Source organism: Hyla sarda, unplaced genomic scaffold, assembly GCF_029499605.1.
Source record: "Hyla sarda isolate aHylSar1 unplaced genomic scaffold, aHylSar1.hap1 scaffold_1061, whole genome shotgun sequence".
Taxonomy (NCBI): Eukaryota; Metazoa; Chordata; class Amphibia; order Anura; family Hylidae; genus Hyla; species Hyla sarda.
The window spans coordinates 1-14,099 of NW_026607680.1; the positions used below are offsets into that span (position 1 = coordinate 1).

Below are 14,099 nucleotides of genomic sequence, written 5' to 3' on the forward strand. Positions count from 1 at the left end.
AAAACGTAAAAAAACGTGAAAAAAAAGTAAGAGGAAGAGAAGGGAAAAAAAGGTGGAAATGGGTTTAAAAGTGATTTCGGCGGAGAAATATATATATATATATATATATATATATATATATATATATATATATATGCGCACACACACACATAGATATAAACGTATTCTCCGTTGAGATATTGCAGCCGCTGCTGTGTCCAGGCCCAGGAGCCTTAGCACTGTGCTGTGATGTCACTCAATACCACTGACATCACTAGGTGTAAACAACATCTCTCCTTTGCTGTGTATGTGACTATGGAGCTGTTTGGTGATGTCGTCTATTACGGCCTTCATAGAAGCAACAGGAGATTGTTGCATCCATCTTGAACCCTCAGAACTACAGTGCTATGATGTCACTCACTTCCACAGGCCTTGCAGAGTGTAAACAACAACAACCCAGCTTTGTTGTGTATGTAACCAAAGGGATTTGTGATGTCACCTAGAACCTTCACAGCAGCGACAGCTTTATGAGGAGCATCAGCACTGCTCTGCCTGAGCAGAACCATCACCGCCATAGGTTGTCAAATAACCCGGATTTAACCCACACAGGTAAGTCCAATGGGGTGCAGGCATGTCCTCTATGCTTACAGCTTCCCGTGGGTGTTGGTTTGATACCGTTTGGGGACAGCCAAGGAGGCATCTGCAGGCAACAAAGGTAGGTGTGTGCTTGTGTGTGTGTTTCCTATGCAGATCCTAAGCCCAGTGTCACATGCAAGTAGGAGGAGTAAGAAGGGTTCCTGGCAAATCCGGGTTATGGATTGCATTTAAAAAGGCCCCGTGGGAGTGCAATGGGCCCCTGTCTTGCTGCTTAGCAATAATGGTATGGGTTTAGGTTCTGCTGTGTGTACTGGTGGTTGACTGCCCCCCAGCCCAGAGTGTGCATGGAAAATTGTCTGGCAGCCTCCCTGACAGCAAGCAGTGATAGTGCCCATGAAGGGGACCTTGTTGGGCCCGCCCCTTTCACGGTTATCGCTTCTCGGCCTTTTGGCTAAGATCAAGTGTAGTATCTGTTCTTATCAGTTTAATATCTGATACGTCCCCTATCTGGGGACCATATATTAAATGGATTTTTGAGAACGGGGGCCGATTTCGAAGCTTGCTTCCGTCGCCCTATGCATTGACCCGATATGGCAGTATCTTCGGGTACAGTGCACCACCCCCTTACAGGGTTAAAAAGAAAGATTCCTACTTTCATTGCTACCTGCTTGCTGGCTAGCCAGCTAGCCAGCCCTGTGGGCCTTGCTGCTGCTGCAGCCAAAAAACAAAAGGTGGTGCTGCTGCTGCTTCTGCTGCTTCTGCTTCTGCTTGTGTCTGGCCCCTGTTGGAGCGTCCAGGCACAGGACTTCTGCTGCTGCTGACTAAATGGCCTCCTTAATTGGATCATTTGAGTAGCCAGCACACCTGTGCAGGTAGGGCATGACATGATAGGCAGCTGCCTTGATAGCGGGTGGGTGCTGAATGTTCCTAATTGACAAAATAAGATTAATGCTTATGAAGAAATATAAAATCTCATCCCTTCCCCAATATCGCGCCACACCCCTACCCCTTAATTCCCTGGTTGAACGTGATGGACATATGTCTTTTTTCGACCGTACTAACTATGTAACTATGTAACATAACATGGGGGGGGGGGGGGGGGGGTCTCCTGGCTGTTCACACAGGTGTGTCATTGCTGTACATTGACCATGCATTGCTTCTGTGGTATTGCAAAGGCAAAGACAAATGCTTCCAGCCATCCATTGCACTAATGGATTGGTCATCAGCTGGCTGTCTATGTCCCGCATCAATATAGACCAAAGTACAGAGGGTTAGGCTATGCTATTGTGCACCTACCTGATGCATCAGAAGGTGCGAGGCCCTTGCTAAATTCTGTGCACAGACTTTGAGATCTATGCTTTAGACTGTATCTAAACCTGCTCCAACTTGGACTGACATTCTGGCCTACTTTCAGCCGATGCGACTTGTCTGTCGCTGAACAGTCGCTTTTTATGTATTCAGCACCTATGTATAATGTTGTAAAAATGCTCTAGAAGCTAAAGTCGCAGAAATGTCACACATATTTGGCCTGCAACTTTCTGTGCGACAAATTCAGACAGGAAAAATCAGTATAAATCCTTAGAAAATTATCCCCCAGTGTCTCCATCTGCTGGCGGTATTGAATAAGCATTGCTGCACTGATGGGGTATGCATTAGACGAAAAAAAAGAAGAAAAAGAAGAATAATACGCCCAGAAAAGAGGCGAAAAGGAGAAAAACGTAAAAAAACGTGAAAAAAAAGTAAGAGGAAGAGAAGGGAAAAAAAGGTGGAAATGGGTTTAAAAGTGATTTCGGCGGAGAAATATATATATATATATATATATATATATATGCGCACACACACACATAGATATAAACGTATTCTCCGTTGAGATATTGCAGCCGCTGCTGTGTCCAGGCCCAGGAGCCTTAGCACTGTGCTGTGATGTCACTCAATACCACTGACATCACTAGGTGTAAACAACATCTCTCCTTTGCTGTGTATGTGACTATGGAGCTGTTTGGTGATGTCGTCTATTACGGCCTTCATAGAAGCAACAGGAGATTGTTGCATCCATCTTGAACCCTCAGAACTACAGTGCTATGATGTCACTCACTTCCACAGGCCTTGCAGAGTGTAAACAACAACAACCCAGCTTTGTTGTGTATGTAACCAAAGGGATTTGTGATGTCACCTAGAACCTTCACAGCAGCGACAGCTTTATGAGGAGCATCAGCACTGCTCTGCCTGAGCAGAACCATCACCGCCATAGGTTGTCAAATAACCCGGATTTAACCCACACAGGTAAGTCCAATGGGGTGCAGGCATGTCCTCTATGCTTACAGCTTCCCGTGGGTGTTGGTTTGATACCGTTTGGGGACAGCCAAGGAGGCATCTGCAGGCAACAAAGGTAGGTGTGTGCTTGTGTGTGTGTTTCCTATGCAGATCCTAAGCCCAGTGTCACATGCAAGTAGGAGGAGTAAGAAGGGTTCCTGGCAAATCCGGGTTATGGATTGCATTTAAAAAGGCCCCGTGGGAGTGCAATGGGCCCCTGTCTTGCTGCTTAGCAATAATGGTATGGGTTTAGGTTCTGCTGTGTGTACTGGTGGTTGACTGCCCCCCAGCCCAGAGTGTGCATGGAAAATTGTCTGGCAGCCTCCCTGACAGCAAGCAGTGATAGTGCCCATGAAGGGGACCTTGTTGGGCCCGCCCCTTTCACGGTTATCGCTTCTCGGCCTTTTGGCTAAGATCAAGTGTAGTATCTGTTCTTATCAGTTTAATATCTGATACGTCCCCTATCTGGGGACCATATATTAAATGGATTTTTGAGAACGGGGGCCGATTTCGAAGCTTGCTTCCGTCGCCCTATGCATTGACCCGATATGGCAGTATCTTCGGGTACAGTGCACCACCCCCTTACAGGGTTAAAAAGAAAGATTCCTACTTTCATTGCTACCTGCTTGCTGGCTAGCCAGCTAGCCAGCCCTGTGGGCCTTGCTGCTGCTGCAGCCAAAAAACAAAAGGTGGTGCTGCTGCTGCTTCTGCTGCTTCTGCTTCTGCTTGTGTCTGGCCCCTGTTGGAGCGTCCAGGCACAGGACTTCTGCTGCTGCTGACTAAATGGCCTCCTTAATTGGATCATTTGAGTAGCCAGCACACCTGTGCAGGTAGGGCATGACATGATAGGCAGCTGCCTTGATAGCGGGTGGGTGCTGAATGTTCCTAATTGACAAAATAAGATTAATGCTTATGAAGAAATATAAAATCTCATCCCTTCCCCAATATCGCGCCACACCCCTACCCCTTAATTCCCTGGTTGAACGTGATGGACATATGTCTTTTTTCGACCGTACTAACTATGTAACTATGTAACATAACATGGGGGGGGGGGGGGGGGGTCTCCTGGCTGTTCACACAGGTGTGTCATTGCTGTACATTGACCATGCATTGCTTCTGTAGTATTGCAAAGGCAAAGACAAATGCTTCCAGCCATCCATTGCACTAATGGATTGGTCATCAGCTGGCTGTCTATGTCCCGCATCAATATAGACCAAAGTACAGAGGGTTAGGCTATGCTATTGTGCACCTACCTGATGCATCAGAAGGTGCGAGGCCCTTGCTAAATTCTGTGCACAGACTTTGAGATCTATGCTTTAGACTGTATCTAAACCTGCTCCAACATGGACTGACATTCTGGCCTACTTTCAGCCGATGCGACTTGTCTGTCGCTGAACAGTCGCTTTTTATGTATTCAGCACCTATGTATAATGTTGTAAAAATGCTCTAGAAGCTAAAGTCGCAGAAATGTCACACATATTTGGCCTGCAACTTTCTGTGCGACAAATTCAGACAGGAAAAATCAGTATAAATCCTTAGAAAATTATCCCCCAGTGTCTCCATCTGCTGGCGGTATTGAATAAGCATTGCTGCACTGATGGGGTATGCATTAGACGAAAAAAAAGAAGAAAAAGAAGAATAATACGCCCAGAAAAGAGGCGAAAAGGAGAAAAACGTAAAAAAACGTGAAAAAAAAGTAAGAGGAAGAGAAGGGAAAAAAAGGTGGAAATGGGTTTAAAAGTGATTTCGGCGGAGAAATATATATATATATATATATATATATATATATATATATGCGCACACACACACATAGATATAAACGTATTCTCCGTTGAGATATTGCAGCCGCTGCTGTGTCCAGGCCCAGGAGCCTTAGCACTGTGCTGTGATGTCACTCAATACCACTGACATCACTAGGTGTAAACAACATCTCTCCTTTGCTGTGTATGTGACTATGGAGCTGTTTGGTGATGTCGTCTATTACGGCCTTCATAGAAGCAACAGGAGATTGTTGCATCCATCTTGAACCCTCAGAACTACAGTGCTATGATGTCACTCACTTCCACAGGCCTTGCAGAGTGTAAACAACAACAACCCAGCTTTGTTGTGTATGTAACCAAAGGGATTTGTGATGTCACCTAGAACCTTCACAGCAGCGACAGCTTTATGAGGAGCATCAGCACTGCTCTGCCTGAGCAGAACCATCACCGCCATAGGTTGTCAAATAACCCGGATTTAACCCACACAGGTAAGTCCAATGGGGTGCAGGCATGTCCTCTATGCTTACAGCTTCCCGTGGGTGTTGGTTTGATACCGTTTGGGGACAGCCAAGGAGGCATCTGCAGGCAACAAAGGTAGGTGTGTGCTTGTGTGTGTGTTTCCTATGCAGATCCTAAGCCCAGTGTCACATGCAAGTAGGAGGAGTAAGAAGGGTTCCTGGCAAATCCGGGTTATGGATTGCATTTAAAAAGGCCCCGTGGGAGTGCAATGGGCCCCTGTCTTGCTGCTTAGCAATAATGGTATGGGTTTAGGTTCTGCTGTGTGTACTGGTGGTTGACTGCCCCCCAGCCCAGAGTGTGCATGGAAAATTGTCTGGCAGCCTCCCTGACAGCAAGCAGTGATAGTGCCCATGAAGGGGACCTTGTTGGGCCCGCCCCTTTCACGGTTATCGCTTCTCGGCCTTTTGGCTAAGATCAAGTGTAGTATCTGTTCTTATCAGTTTAATATCTGATACGTCCCCTATCTGGGGACCATATATTAAATGGATTTTTGAGAACGGGGGCCGATTTCGAAGCTTGCTTCCGTCGCCCTATGCATTGACCCGATATGGCAGTATCTTCGGGTACAGTGCACCACCCCCTTACAGGGTTAAAAAGAAAGATTCCTACTTTCATTGCTACCTGCTTGCTGGCTAGCCAGCTAGCCAGCCCTGTGGGCCTTGCTGCTGCTGCAGCCAAAAAACAAAAGGTGGTGCTGCTGCTGCTTCTGCTGCTTCTGCTTCTGCTTGTGTCTGGCCCCTGTTGGAGCGTCCAGGCACAGGACTTCTGCTGCTGCTGACTAAATGGCCTCCTTAATTGGATCATTTGAGTAGCCAGCACACCTGTGCAGGTAGGGCATGACATGATAGGCAGCTGCCTTGATAGCGGGTGGGTGCTGAATGTTCCTAATTGACAAAATAAGATTAATGCTTATGAAGAAATATAAAATCTCATCCCTTCCCCAATATCGCGCCACACCCCTACCCCTTAATTCCCTGGTTGAACGTGATGGACATATGTCTTTTTTCGACCGTACTAACTATGTAACTATGTAACATAACATGGGGGGGGGGGGGGGGGGTCTCCTGGCTGTTCACACAGGTGTGTCATTGCTGTACATTGACCATGCATTGCTTCTGTGGTATTGCAAAGGCAAAGACAAATGCTTCCAGCCATCCATTGCACTAATGGATTGGTCATCAGCTGGCTGTCTATGTCCCGCATCAATATAGACCAAAGTACAGAGGGTTAGGCTATGCTATTGTGCACCTACCTGATGCATCAGAAGGTGCGAGGCCCTTGCTAAATTCTGTGCACAGACTTTGAGATCTATGCTTTAGACTGTATCTAAACCTGCTCCAACATGGACTGACATTCTGGCCTACTTTCAGCCGATGCGACTTGTCTGTCGCTGAACAGTCGCTTTTTATGTATTCAGCACCTATGTATAATGTTGTAAAAATGCTCTAGAAGCTAAAGTCGCAGAAATGTCACACATATTTGGCCTGCAACTTTCTGTGCGACAAATTCAGACAGGAAAAATCAGTATAAATCCTTAGAAAATTATCCCCCAGTGTCTCCATCTGCTGGCGGTATTGAATAAGCATTGCTGCACTGATGGGGTATGCATTAGACGAAAAAAAAGAAGAAAAAGAAGAATAATACGCCCAGAAAAGAGGCGAAAAGGAGAAAAACGTAAAAAAACGTGAAAAAAAAGTAAGAGGAAGAGAAGGGAAAAAAAGGTGGAAATGGGTTTAAAAGTGATTTCGGCGGAGAAATATATATATATATATATATATATATATATATATATATATATATATATATGCGCACACACACACATAGATATAAACGTATTCTCCGTTGAGATATTGCAGCCGCTGCTGTGTCCAGGCCCAGGAGCCTTAGCACTGTGCTGTGATGTCACTCAATACCACTGACATCACTAGGTGTAAACAACATCTCTCCTTTGCTGTGTATGTGACTATGGAGCTGTTTGGTGATGTCGTCTATTACGGCCTTCATAGAAGCAACAGGAGATTGTTGCATCCATCTTGAACCCTCAGAACTACAGTGCTATGATGTCACTCACTTCCACAGGCCTTGCAGAGTGTAAACAACAACAACCCAGCTTTGTTGTGTATGTAACCAAAGGGATTTGTGATGTCACCTAGAACCTTCACAGCAGCGACAGCTTTATGAGGAGCATCAGCACTGCTCTGCCTGAGCAGAACCATCACCGCCATAGGTTGTCAAATAACCCGGATTTAACCCACACAGGTAAGTCCAATGGGGTGCAGGCATGTCCTCTATGCTTACAGCTTCCCGTGGGTGTTGGTTTGATACCGTTTGGGGACAGCCAAGGAGGCATCTGCAGGCAACAAAGGTAGGTGTGTGCTTGTGTGTGTGTTTCCTATGCAGATCCTAAGCCCAGTGTCACATGCAAGTAGGAGGAGTAAGAAGGGTTCCTGGCAAATCCGGGTTATGGATTGCATTTAAAAAGGCCCCGTGGGAGTGCAATGGGCCCCTGTCTTGCTGCTTAGCAATAATGGTATGGGTTTAGGTTCTGCTGTGTGTACTGGTGGTTGACTGCCCCCCAGCCCAGAGTGTGCATGGAAAATTGTCTGGCAGCCTCCCTGACAGCAAGCAGTGATAGTGCCCATGAAGGGGACCTTGTTGGGCCCGCCCCTTTCACGGTTATCGCTTCTCGGCCTTTTGGCTAAGATCAAGTGTAGTATCTGTTCTTATCAGTTTAATATCTGATACGTCCCCTATCTGGGGACCATATATTAAATGGATTTTTGAGAACGGGGGCCGATTTCGAAGCTTGCTTCCGTCGCCCTATGCATTGACCCGATATGGCAGTATCTTCGGGTACAGTGCACCACCCCCTTACAGGGTTAAAAAGAAAGATTCCTACTTTCATTGCTACCTGCTTGCTGGCTAGCCAGCTAGCCAGCCCTGTGGGCCTTGCTGCTGCTGCAGCCAAAAAACAAAAGGTGGTGCTGCTGCTGCTTCTGCTGCTTCTGCTTCTGCTTGTGTCTGGCCCCTGTTGGAGCGTCCAGGCACAGGACTTCTGCTGCTGCTGACTAAATGGCCTCCTTAATTGGATCATTTGAGTAGCCAGCACACCTGTGCAGGTAGGGCATGACATGATAGGCAGCTGCCTTGATAGCGGGTGGGTGCTGAATGTTCCTAATTGACAAAATAAGATTAATGCTTATGAAGAAATATAAAATCTCATCCCTTCCCCAATATCGCGCCACACCCCTACCCCTTAATTCCCTGGTTGAACGTGATGGACATATGTCTTTTTTCGACCGTACTAACTATGTAACTATGTAACATAACATGGGGGGGGGGGGGGGGGTCTCCTGGCTGTTCACACAGGTGTATCATTGCTGTACATTGACCATGCATTGCTTCTGTGGTATTGCAAAGGCAAAGACAAATGCTTCCAGCCATCCATTGCACTAATGGATTGGTCATCAGCTGGCTGTCTATGTCCCGCATCAATATAGACCAAAGTACAGAGGGTTAGGCTATGCTATTGTGCACCTACCTGATGCATCAGAAGGTGCGAGGCCCTTGCTAAATTCTGTGCACAGACTTTGAGATCTATGCTTTAGACTGTATCTAAACCTGCTCCAACATGGACTGACATTCTGGCCTACTTTCAGCCGATGCGACTTGTCTGTCGCTGAACAGTCGCTTTTTATGTATTCAGCACCTATGTATAATGTTGTAAAAATGCTCTAGAAGCTAAAGTCGCAGAAATGTCACACATATTTGGCCTGCAACTTTCTGTGCGACAAATTCAGACAGGAAAAATCAGTATAAATCCTTAGAAAATTATCCCCCAGTGTCTCCATCTGCTGGCGGTATTGAATAAGCATTGCTGCACTGATGGGGTATGCATTAGACGAAAAAAAAGAAGAAAAAGAAGAATAATACGCCCAGAAAAGAGGCGAAAAGGAGAAAAACGTAAAAAAACGTGAAAAAAAAGTAAGAGGAAGAGAAGGGAAAAAAAGGTGGAAATGGGTTTAAAAGTGATTTCGGCGGAGAAATATATATATATATATATATATATATATATATATATGCGCACACACACACATAGATATAAACGTATTCTCCGTTGAGATATTGCAGCCGCTGCTGTGTCCAGGCCCAGGAGCCTTAGCACTGTGCTGTGATGTCACTCAATACCACTGACATCACTAGGTGTAAACAACATCTCTCCTTTGCTGTGTATGTGACTATGGAGCTGTTTGGTGATGTCGTCTATTACGGCCTTCATAGAAGCAACAGGAGATTGTTGCATCCATCTTGAACCCTCAGAACTACAGTGCTATGATGTCACTCACTTCCACAGGCCTTGCAGAGTGTAAACAACAACAACCCAGCTTTGTTGTGTATGTAACCAAAGGGATTTGTGATGTCACCTAGAACCTTCACAGCAGCGACAGCTTTATGAGGAGCATCAGCACTGCTCTGCCTGAGCAGAACCATCACCGCCATAGGTTGTCAAATAACCCGGATTTAACCCACACAGGTAAGTCCAATGGGGTGCAGGCATGTCCTCTATGCTTACAGCTTCCCGTGGGTGTTGGTTTGATACCGTTTGGGGACAGCCAAGGAGGCATCTGCAGGCAACAAAGGTAGGTGTGTGCTTGTGTGTGTGTTTCCTATGCAGATCCTAAGCCCAGTGTCACATGCAAGTAGGAGGAGTAAGAAGGGTTCCTGGCAAATCCGGGTTATGGATTGCATTTAAAAAGGCCCCGTGGGAGTGCAATGGGCCCCTGTCTTGCTGCTTAGCAATAATGGTATGGGTTTAGGTTCTGCTGTGTGTACTGGTGGTTGACTGCCCCCCAGCCCAGAGTGTGCATGGAAAATTGTCTGGCAGCCTCCCTGACAGCAAGCAGTGATAGTGCCCATGAAGGGGACCTTGTTGGGCCCGCCCCTTTCACGGTTATCGCTTCTCGGCCTTTTGGCTAAGATCAAGTGTAGTAATACAGGAGATCTGGTCAGAAGGTACTCGGGTACCCCTCTCCTCGGCCTTGTGGGATCGCCCAGGTTTATTGCCTGGGCTTCACCCACTTGTTGCTATTGGGGAGAGGGCCTAGTCCCAGGGTAACGAGTAGCGATCGCCTCTCAAGACCTTCGGGTGGAGAGAGGTTAGAACCATGGATGATGATCCGGATCCAGGTTCTGTGCCGGCATACGCAAGGATCAAAAACACCGTGAGAGTCATTCTCACGGATGATACCAAAAGGGCGGACGATTTGAAATTCGTAGTAGAGGACGTGCTCGGAGGAGTTTTCGGAATACAGAAGGGCGAGATATTGGCAATCCAGGACTACCCGAAGCGTAAAATTTTTGATGTGACGTTCACACAAAATGGCATCCACAGAGATTTTGTTACCAGAGCTGCTGCGAGTAAAGACAAAAAGCTTCAGGGTGTCCGGATTATTGAGCACGTTCTAGACGATATTAAGCTGGTGGTAGTAAAGATGTATTCCCCTTTCGCCAACCTACACGATGTTGAGTTGTTTTTACAAGTCTATTTTAGTAAGGTTGAGTGCAGAGGAAAAATCATGAACAGCTGTGGCATCTGGACATCTAAGTGGAGATTTCAGGTTACATGCAAAAAAGATGACAGATTGCCAGGGGGAATACAACTACCACCAGCTCGTTTTAAAATAAATAATATGTGTGGCGACCTCTTTTATGCGGGGATGCCAAGCTACTGCAGGAAGTGTCACAGATATGGACACACAAAAGAAAACTGTGAAAGTACATGCAAAAAATGTGGTAGCACACAGCACGAGACAGAGAAATGCACAAGAGGAGGGAGGTGCAATTTCTGTCAACAATTCGGTCACCTTTTCTCCTCTTGTCCCCACAGACATAGGACGGAGCAGCAGTGGCAACCCTGGAGGCAGCAAGGACAGCAACCGGGACACCAGCCGAGGCAAGCAGAGCCAGTGATTACCCCCCCACAAGAGGTAAGCGGTGAGATGGAGAAGGAGAAAGACCCCCCTCAGGCAAAAGGAGGGGACCCTAAAGAGCAGAGGATGGCCAAAAAACGTGCAAGTGGTGGAAAAACTGGCCCCCAGGAGCAAGCTGGGTTAAGAGAGGAGCGGACGGCGGCCGAATCCGCTCCTCAGCAACCTCTGGCTCAGGGTCCCCCTGAGAGCGATGATCCGGGTGGAGAGGTGAAGGTTAAAAGGCGGAGGGGCTCCAGAAGACTCTATTCGGAGGCGGTCCAGGGGGAGCCGATGGAAGTACCTGCGGATGCAGGGAACCCAAGTGACGTTCCTCCACAGGTCCCCATAGGGGATACCCCCCCTCCTCCCTGCCAGGAGGAGGTTTCAGGGGTGACCGTCTCTGAGGTACCAGAGACGGAACTAAGTGAACACCCGACCCCTATGGAGGGGCAAGAGGTGGAAGAACCCAATGAGTCTGGAGCCCTGATTGCCAGGATGCCCGAGAACAACTATGCCTCAATCATGATGGAGGAGGGGGGTCGGCTGAGTGATGGTGCCTCCTCTCCTGCTTCCTCTATGCGTACAGTTGAGTCAGATTTTGGGGGGTATGAGGCTTCGGAGGGGGAATCAGAGGTGTAAGACGTTTTCTTGTACATTCCCATGGCTGAGTTGTCCGGTCTGTCCTTGAACGTGAGAAGTGTGAGCGCCAGAGTAAGAAGGGTTGCCCTATTTAATTACTTGTCGGTTTTTGCTGCTTCCGTCCTTTTCCTGCAGGAATGTGGCATCCCGCACAGATTAAATTATAAAGAATATGAAGATGATTGGGTGCACGGTCCATCAGTCTGGTCTGGATCAAATGAGTCCAGATCAGCAGGGGTCGCCATACTTTTTAAAGGGAACGTTTTAATTGAGAGTTTTAACGAAATTTTACCAGGCAGAATTTTATTGGTCAACGCTTTTATTAATGGTATTAAATGGCAGTTTTTAAATTTTTATGGTTCTCCTGATAAGAATGAAAGAATAAAAATGTTGGAGATTTTACCCCTTTTTATTAACAATTCTAGTCCTCTTGTTTTATCAGGTGATTTTAATTGTATTTTAAGGGGAGAACGCCGTTTTTCGAACGCAGTGAGTAGGAACTATGATAAGACGTCTTTTATGTTAAAAAACTTGATTTTAGATTTTAATCTCACTGATGTTTTTAAAAAATGTAATTTTAACGTACCAGAGGAAGACGGTGTTACCTGGAGCAATGCAAGCTGTAGCTCCAGGATAGATTTTATTTTTTGTTCTTATCAAGTACTGCCTTTTAACTGTGATCTTTTTACCAATGTTTTTTCTGACCATAAATTATTGTATTTTAAAGTTAAAAGTGATTTTAAAAGGAGAACTGGTAGGAATGCCTGGAAGTTAAACGTGTCCCTTTTAGAAGATCCGCAGGTTTTATCAGATTTTATCACCTTTTACAAGGAATGCAGACGAGTAAAAGACCCCAACACTCCCACCAGTATCTGGTGGGAAAAAATGAAACTAAAAATAAAAGAATTTTTTATCCGTGTTGGGGTTAGGAAAGCTAAAGAAAAACGTGAATTTTATAATATCCTAAATACTCGTCTGCAAACCCTGTACAAATTCAGAGCACATGGGATGGAGGTGGAGAAGGAGGTACATGATCTTAAAAAAGAAATAACTAAGTGCCTGGAGCAGAAAGGAAAAGAAATTATCTTTAGGTCTCGAATACAGCATCTTGAGGAAAACGAGACCTGCTCCAGGTATTTTTTTAAGAAAATACATGAAAATAGAAGGTTAATAGAAAACATTGAAGGAGTGAATGATGTACAGGGTATTTTAAAAAAGGTGCAAGAGTTTTATGCGGATCTTTTTAATGTAAAACACATTGATGAATGTTTTATGAATGACTCGTTAAAGGAGATCACCAATTTTTTAGATCCTGTCTCACAGTCTTTTTTATTGCAGAATATTTCAGAGCAGGAGATTTTAGAGACCGTCAAGAGTTTTAAAACAGGTAAAGTGCCTGGGCCGGATGGTATACCCATTGAATTTTATGTTACTTTTTATGGTATTTTAAAAGAAGATTTGTTCTCCCTTTTTACGGAAGTCTTTAAGTCTAAAATCCTCCCAGGCTCATGGAAGAAGGGTGATGTCTCCCTGCTATTCAAAAAGGGAGACCGGTCGGAACTCAAAAACTGGAGACCAATCACCCTTCTGAACTGCGACTATAAAATAATGGCGAAACTGTGTGCTAACCGCTTAAAGAACGTAATCCATAAAATAATTCATACAAACCAAGTCTGTGGGGTGCCTGGGAGGAGTTTATGGGAGAACCTAAACCTTTTAAAGGATGTAATTAGCAACACCAAATTAAGAAAAGGAAAGCTGGCGGTTTTATCCATAGATTTTGAAAAAGCTTTCGACAGGGTGTCACATTTTTATCTTTTTAAGGTTTTAGAGAAAATGGGTATACCTGATGGCTTTTTATTGTCTCTTAGAGCTTTTTATGATAACTGTACTAGTAAAATTTTAGTAAATGGTTTTAAGACACAGGGCGTGATTTTAAATTCCGGAGTGAAGCAGGGGTGTCCCTTGTCCCCACTACTCTTCATTTGCGCAATAGAGCCTCTTTTATGTACAATACGAAAGGATAAGCAGATCCATGGAGTCCCCCTGCCAGGAGGAGGGGGACTAGAGGCGAAGGTAGTGGGGTACATGGACGATGTTGCGGTGTTTTGCAGGGACACCCCATCGCTTCAGAAGACGCTAAAACAGATTCAATATTTTAATTGTGCCTCCGGTTTTAAAGTCAATTTTAACAAAAGTAACATTTTAAACATAGGCGGAATGCCTTTGTATGATGTGCCCGTCCCTGTGTCTGAGTCGGTGCAGATTTTAGGTGTCTCCTTTGACGAGTCTAATAATGGTTTTAATAGCTGGGACTTGGTGG

General features: G+C 45.6%; 4 non-coding genes and 1 pseudogene across 4 annotated transcripts; all 5 read left to right on the forward strand.

Moving 5' to 3' along the window:
- The first annotated feature begins 1,007 nt into the window (after window positions 1-1,007).
- LOC130299686 (U2 spliceosomal RNA) lies at window positions 1,008-1,198 on the forward strand. Its single transcript, XR_008850777.1, has one exon. It is a non-coding gene; the product is annotated as a U2 spliceosomal RNA (small nuclear RNA).
- Window positions 1,199-3,278: 2,080 nt separating this feature from the next.
- On the forward strand, window positions 3,279-3,469 carry LOC130299701 (U2 spliceosomal RNA). Its single transcript, XR_008850788.1, has one exon. It is a non-coding gene; the product is annotated as a U2 spliceosomal RNA (small nuclear RNA).
- A 2,087-nt stretch (window positions 3,470-5,556) lies between these two features.
- On the forward strand, window positions 5,557-5,747 carry LOC130299712 (U2 spliceosomal RNA). Its single transcript, XR_008850799.1, has one exon. It is a non-coding gene; the product is annotated as a U2 spliceosomal RNA (small nuclear RNA).
- Window positions 5,748-7,846: 2,099 nt separating this feature from the next.
- On the forward strand, window positions 7,847-8,037 carry LOC130299724 (U2 spliceosomal RNA). Its single transcript, XR_008850810.1, has one exon. It is a non-coding gene; the product is annotated as a U2 spliceosomal RNA (small nuclear RNA).
- A 2,084-nt stretch (window positions 8,038-10,121) lies between these two features.
- Window positions 10,122-10,254, forward strand: LOC130299689 (U2 spliceosomal RNA; annotated as a pseudogene).
- The last annotated feature ends 3,845 nt before the right edge of the window (window positions 10,255-14,099 follow it).